Here is a 7,942-nt window from a genome sequence, read left to right as displayed (position 1 = left end):
TATCAGAACATTCACATACATTAAAAAAACATTGGTAAAGAATTTAAGAAGTTGAACTCTGGATCATAGTGCATCACTGAATTGAAGGAGATCAAACAAAAGCTTATTGAGTCTGTTTGGTAATTTTATCAGAGATTCAAGGTATTATTGGATCAGGTAAGCTTTGACATAGCTTCGCAACAACATCATGAATGTTTCATAGCTATGTTGCTACCACATATCAAATTTTCTTTAATGCAACAGAAGATAGGAACTCAAGCATAAGCTATAGAGCTTGTGAAGAAACTGGAAGCTTTACCTATAGGAGATACCAATGTAGGTACACAAACGATTCAGAGTGAGATGGAGAACTTGACTCTGTAGTTACAAGACATGAAGAAAAGAAAAAAAGTCAGAGAAGAGGTATGGTGTATAAAGTGAAACTCGGAAGGCCATTCTAGAGAACAATGCCCTCTCTTCATAAATTACATGGCTAGATAAATCCCTTGAATGTCAAATCCAGCTTATGGTACGATATATTGAAAATTAGAGGTGAACATCGATTGGAAGATTTTCATTTGTTACAAAAATATGTGCAAACTCCAAGGAACTTATATTGCAAATTCTGTAAATCAGTAGGACATGATGAGAACCATTATTGAGCTTATGAACTAATGATGGAGCACGATGCTAACACTTATAGAATGAAAGCATAATAACATGGACATAAGGATAATGGAAAACATGGTGGTTGAGGTGGTTATCAAAGAAAAGGTCAAGCTGGTCAAGCTGGTCAAGGACGAGGAAAAATTATTTGCCATAACTGCGGCCAACCAAGAAATTTTGCTAGGGATTGTCAGAACCCCACAATGACATGTAAGTATTGTAAGGACTTTGATCATGTAATTGAATATTGTCATGTACTTATGGAAAATATGCAAGAAAAGAGAAATCAACGGCCAAAACAAAATATCCAGATGATGATTGTTGAAAGAAGAACCAATGAACCTTGAATCAGTATTGTCACTAGAAGTGGAGTTGCGACTCGTAGTGATAAAGCAAAGGGAGATAAGTAATCTAAGAATACATGGGTCAAAAATACTGCTGAAAATATCATGTCCTTGACATTCAGAAGGAAAAAGAAGTATTTATAGAAGCAAAGTGAATTTTTATGGATGTTGGAGCTTTGACCTTTAATGCACAACTAAAACAGAGAAGTAACTACGACATATCATCAACTTCGACACTGAATCGAGATTTGACATAAGACCAGGATTCAACAAACCAAGTAGGTATTTTAAATTATTTTATGTAAACTTGTATGAAATTGTTAAGAGATCAAAAGGTTTTAGAATGGCTTCAGGACTTGATAGATTCATGTGCATCCAAAGAAACACCATGAAGTGAGTTGCACGTAGTTAATAATTTACATCAAGAAAAGAATGCATGAAGAGAAATGATGCTTAGTGCGCAAATGGGAGAATATGGGATGGACCAATTTATTTTGGATTTGAGATCTGATGCTAATTTTGTGACGAAGAAGATATGGGAGTTAATGGGTAAGATGAAACTATAGTGGTTACTTATTCAGTTAAGGATGGAAAATCAGAAAAATATCTTCCCCTTAGGAAGACTACCAAGTGTAATGGTAAATATTGAAGGAGTTCACACTATTGCTGACTTTGAAGTAATAAATATTTTTTATGATAGTAACCCCTATTTTGTATTGCTTGGACTTGATTGGGCATTTGATAATATGGCTATAATTAATCTGAAAATAGACAAATGATATTGGAAGGGAATAATATGAGAGTAATTGTTCCCATGGATCCATCAGAAGGAGAAACATATATAAAACATGTTAGAGAAGAATATTGCATAGTTGATATAGATAATATCTATCAATTGATAGAAAAGGAACAAGATTTTGTTAACCATAACGCAGAGGGAAAGTTAAAATGGGAGTATGATAGTTCTTATTAATGAGATCTAGAAGAAGAAATTGAGAATTGGCAGAACAAGCTACATGAAGTATCTACAAGGTGTTATGCAAGAATTTGCAAATCAATTCACTGCATGAAATTTGAGGTATGTAACCTGCCTTGTTATGATGGCTTGGGTGAAGTGAATATTTTTTTTATGATTATGAAGAATAGTTTCTAGAGATTCAAATATTGTTAGCTTTGGATATAGCTTGAAAGCTACTCCTGCTAGATGGTGGGGTACACACAAGAAGAATATAGGAGGTTGGCAGGAATGTCGAAGGTTGATGTGGATAAGATTTGGTCAAATAAACATAGAGATGGAGTTAAAATATGATTGTGAAACTAACCCTGGGGAGCATATCCAACTATGTACTACAACATGGAAAGATATTCCACAACAAGAATGGGTACATGGGTTCATTCATACATTGGATACAATTCCTCAGAACTAGTACCTAGAAGTAGAGCTTCGACATGGAAATGTGAACTGGGAAGATATGGTTGATGGATTTATATTAATAGTCATCTTTGAGGATGATGTCCATATATAGATTCGGCCCTTTAGAAAATTAAGAAGAGGATCTTTAAGAATGCAACTTCACTGACATGGAAAAAACCTGATTGGGATGCATAGATAGAACATGCACTTGAATGTCATAACCTTATTGCAGAAGAAGAAGGAGGTCCTCACAACCTAGACATAGAAGAAGCAAAAGGACATTGCAAAGTAAATGGACCTGAGCTGGAGATATGAGACATATTGAACCATTGAAGACAAAGAATGTAAATATATGATCAAAAAAGGAACCAAAGTTTGCAACTATAGGAGATTATTGGGATGAAGAGACAATCAAAAAAGTTACATAATTTCTTCATGAATATTTGGAGTTGTTTCCCACCAAGTTTTTAGAAATGAGGGGTATAATAGGAGACTTAGGAGCTATGATGATCCACCTTAAACTTGATGCAAAGTAAGTCAAGAAAAGACCTTATAGATTGAATCCAAAGTATAAGGAGAAAGTAAAATTTGAGTTGGATAAGATGATAGTAGCAGGAATTATTTAACCCATGGAAGAATCAAAATGGGCGAGTCCTATGGTGGTGCAAGAAATGAAAAAACAAAGAGAAATTAGGATCTATGTGGACTTGAGGAAGTCTAACGATGCATGTTTACATGATCCTTTCCATACCCCTTTCATAGATGAAGTACTAGACAATGTAGGAGGGCAGGATGTTTACTCATTTATAGATGGATTTTCAGGATATCATCAGATTAGAATTGCATCTGAGGATCAAGATAAGGCCACCTTTTCTACAAAATGGGGTTCATATCAATACACAGTGATGCCTTTTGGACTGAAGAATGCCCCTCCTATCTTTTCAAGAGTGGTGGTCGTATATTTCAAATAATATATACACAAGTTTCTAGAGTATATTTTTATGATTGGACACTATTTAGGTTGCTAAGAAAACATATTGGAAGTTTAAGACTGATGATTGACACATGTAGACAATATCATATCTCCTTGAACTTAAAGAAGTGTATATTTTGTGTGCCTTTTCACATTTTTTTGGGACATATTGTTTGCAAGCAAGGATTAATGCTGGGCCCTGTGAAATATTTTATTATTGTGAACTTACCTCCACCGAAGACAGTAAAACAACATTGCACTACACTGGGACATACAGGGTATTACAGGAACTTTATCAAGGATATGCTCAGGTTACTGTGCCTATGGAAAATTTGTTGAAGAAGGATGTAACTTTTCAGTGGAATGAGGAATGTTAGAAGAGCCTTGACCTATTGAAGGAAAAGATGTTAGTTGCACCTATACTAGTATTCCATGATTGGAATAAGGAGTTTCATGTCCATGTGGATGCCTCTTGTATAGATTTGGGAGTAGTACTGGCACAACCTAGTGCAGGAGCAATTTGTCATCCCATAACTTTTCTAGGTAGGAAGTTATCCAAAGCAGAGAACAATTACATAACTATAGAAAGGGATTGATTGGCTATGGTGTATGTTTTGGAGAATTTTAGACATTATTTTCTAGGATCACACTTGAAGATGTTTACAGGTCATTCTGCATTGAATTTTTTGGTTAATAAGTCTGTCTTAGGAGGAAAACATTGCATATCATTATTATTATTCCAGGAATATGACTTTCAAATCATTGTTAAACTAGGAAGATGTAGGAATTTACAGGGTAAGTTCCTCAGACAGAACACCAAAAGGACACCGCTCTCAACCAGATCACAGATCAATACACCAGTATTTTGACGTGGTTAAAACCCTCAAAGAGGGAAACAGTCCACGGCCTGAGCCAACGCGGCCACTTCAGGAAATTTATTAATAAAAGAATGAAAATTTACATATGTTTCTCTCATGCACGGATTACCGAGGAGAGAATGAACCATTGGATCACTACATATCGTGACCGTCGGATTGTAAGTTACAAAATGTACAACGGTAAAGAAACACACTTTACCTAACTCTATACCTAACTCTACACTAGACCAAGTTGTACTTAACTATTTCCTATGTGTCAGAATATCCTAACATCCCCCCTTAAGAACAACTTGGGATAGGATTGAAGGATTTACAAATATGACACAATAGGAGAAGGAAGGAGGCACTAGATCTTATCCCCCCTTAGTGACAACTTCCTGAACTCCAACCATAAATCGAAGTTTAGTGAACTTCGCCTCTGTGAGAGCCTTTGTGAAGATGTCTGCAACTTGATCATCTGTTGAACAATATTGCACTTCAAGAACATGGTCATGAATGAGCTTTCTGATGAAGTGCATGTGTAGTTCAATGTGTTTGTTGCGCTGATGTTGGACTGGATCTTTGCATAGCTGAATGGCACTTTAATTATCACAACAAAGTGTAGTCGGATGCTGCTGCTGAAAACCAAACTCTGACAGGATCTGACAAAGCCACAAGGCTTCCTTACTAGCTTCTACGGCACCACGATACTCTGCTTCTGCTGATGAAAGAGAAATGGCAGCTTGTTTCTTACAAGCCCATGTAATAGGTCCTGAACCAAGAGTGAACACATAACCGACAGTAGACTTCCGATCATCAGGGTCACGAGCCCAATCGGAATCAGTGAAACCAACCAATAGAGGAGCTGTTTCGGCACTATAATGAATCCCAAACTGAACTGTACCTCGAACATAACAAAGTATTCTTTTAGTTGCTTTCCAATGACTTTCACGGGATTTTTCATGAACCGAGCAACAAGGCCAACAACAAAGGAAAGGTCAGGACGAGTATGGGTTAGTTACAAAAGTTTTCCTACAAGTTGACGGTATAAGGTAGCATCAACTTCAGGAGAAGTACAAGTGACTGAAAGTTTGACTCCAGACTGAAAGGGAGAAGGGGCTGGCTTACGGTCTTCCATGTGAAAATGACATAGAATATCACAAGCATACTTGGACTGGGAAAGGGAAATACCCTCCTTGGATTGCAAGACTTGAAGACCGAGAAAGTAGTGTAAGTGTCCTAAGTCTGTCATTTCAAATTTCTTTTTAAGGCTAGACTTCACATGGTTTATAAGGTTGGGATCACTACCAGTAAGGATAAGATCATCAACATAAAGAACAAGGATGATAAGAGAGTTGCCCACTTTCTTGGTGTAGACAGTATTGTCAGAATGACACCTAGAAAAGCCAGATTCTAAAAGAAAGCTATCCATTTTGGCATACCAAGCCCGAGGAGCTTGCTTAAGACCATAAAGGGATTTATTAAGTCGACATACAAGGCTGGAGCCTATTTGTATGAAGCCAATGGGTTGTTCCATATAGATTTCTTCATGCAAGTCCCCATGCAAGAAGGCAGATTTAACATCCATCTGATGGACTTCCCATTTGAAAGAGGCAGCAAGGGAAAGAACAAGGCGGATAGAGTTCATTTTGGAAACAGGGGAGAAGGTTTCAGTGTAGTCAATGCCTTCAACCTGTGAAAAACCCTTAGCAACAAGACGAGCTTTATGTTTATCAACTTTCCCATCTGGTCCATACTTGGTTCTGTAAACCCATTTGCATCTAACAAGTTTTCGTCCCTTTGGTAGAGGAACAAGATCCCATGTATCATTTTCCAACAATGAATGATATTCTTCATTCATAGCTGCTTCCCAATCTAGATGGCCTGAAGCTTCTGCAAAGGTGTCAGGATCATAATTTACTGGAGCTTGAGCCAGTAAAGAAGAGGCTCTCTCGAACTGAGAACATGTACGTCACTGATCTGTAGGATCACCGGCAAGATCACCTGCTGCATCTCGAGTAGCACGAACCCATTTTGGAAGCTCAGGAGCTGAAGGAGGATCCTGAGATGGTGGGAGAGGATTGTCATCCTCACTTTCATCATCTGAAGAAGAAATGGTTTCAAAGGTAGAAGAGATAGGGAGAGGTGGCACAACCGTCGGACTAGGCTCGCAGGCCGATATATTTTCATCAAATTTTACATCTCTTCTAATGATAACATTTTTGGACTTAAATGGAATAAGTCTATAGCCTTTGACATCTTTCGAATATACAACAAAAGTACATTTTTCACTCTTAGGTTCTAAAGCTTTATGCTTTTCATCTGGAATATGGGCCCATGCTTCACTTCCAAAAACACGAAAGTGACTTACATCTGGTTTGATTGAGCTCCATGCTTCTTCTGGAGTGATATTCTTTAAAGCCTTAGAAGGAGTGCGATTTATTATGTAATTTGCACAGTTAATTGCTTCTGCCCAAAAACTAAGACAAAGTCCTTTAGATTGTAGCATACAATTAGCCATTTCCTTTAAGGTGCGATTCTTCCTTTCAGCTACACCATTTTGTTGTGGAGTATATGGAACAGTATGTTGCATTTGAATTCCATTCTCGGTGCAATAGTTGATGAATGTGTTTTTGACATATTCTCCGCCATTATCAGATCTTAACTTAAGAATTTGATGTCCAGATTGTTTTTCAACAAAGGCTTTGAAGGCCAAGAAGGTGTTAAATACTTCACTCTTGAGTTTTAAGAAGTATACCCAAGTGCGTCTGCAGAAATCATCAATGAAAGTTAAGAAATACTTGCAGCCAGAGAATGAAACAACAGGAAGTGGACCACATAAATCACTATGCACAAGCTGTAAAGGGGCTGAGGCGTGCCAAGAGGCACGTTTTTCAAAACTGTCCCGATGATGTTTTCCGAGTACACATCCGGAACAAACACCATCTCTGCAAGATACCATAGGAAGACCTGTCACCATATTTTCTTTACATAGATGATGAAGGGAGCGATAGTTTAAGTGACCAAAACCCGCAGGTATTGGTAAACATTACAAGCCAGTAACTAGGATCCCCAGGGTGTAAATTACGAATTCTATAGAGGTGCGGTGATCCTTCCAACACCCCCCTCAAATGCAACTTGGGGGAATCGAACCTAGGTCCAAGCTCTGATACCATGTAGGAATTTACAGGGTAAGTTCCTCAGACAGAACACCAAAAGGACACCGCTCACAACCAGATCGCAGATCAATACACCAGTATTTTGACGTGGTTAAAACCCTCAAAGAGGTAAACAGTCCACGACCTAAGCCAACGCGGCCACTTCAGGCAATTTATTAATAAAAGAATGAAAATTTACATATGTTTCTCTCGTGCACAGATTACCCTACAAATGACCCTCCACGCGCTTTAAATAGAATTCATGGACCAATCGGGTGTCAAGCCACGGATCAAGTGTCGGTAATACCGAGGAGAGAATGAACCGTTGGATCACTACATATCGTGACCGTCGGATTGTAAGTTACAAAATGTACAACGGTAAAGAAACACACTTTACCTAACTCTATACCTAACTCTACACTAGACCAAGTTGTACTTAACTATTTCCTATGTGTCAGAATATCCTAACAGAAGACTAGATGTAGGACCTGACCATTTGTCAAGATCGGAAATAGGTGAAGAACCAATAGAATAGAAGATAATCTCCTTGG

This window comes from Pinus tabuliformis, chromosome X (genome assembly GCF_031772625.1).
Source record: "Pinus tabuliformis cultivar Carrire ecotype Pingquan chromosome X, CPIR1, whole genome shotgun sequence".
Classification (NCBI taxonomy): domain Eukaryota; kingdom Viridiplantae; phylum Streptophyta; class Pinopsida; order Pinales; family Pinaceae; genus Pinus; species Pinus tabuliformis.
The sequence above is the reverse complement of the archived record's forward strand: the minus strand, read 5'-3'. Positions refer to the sequence as shown.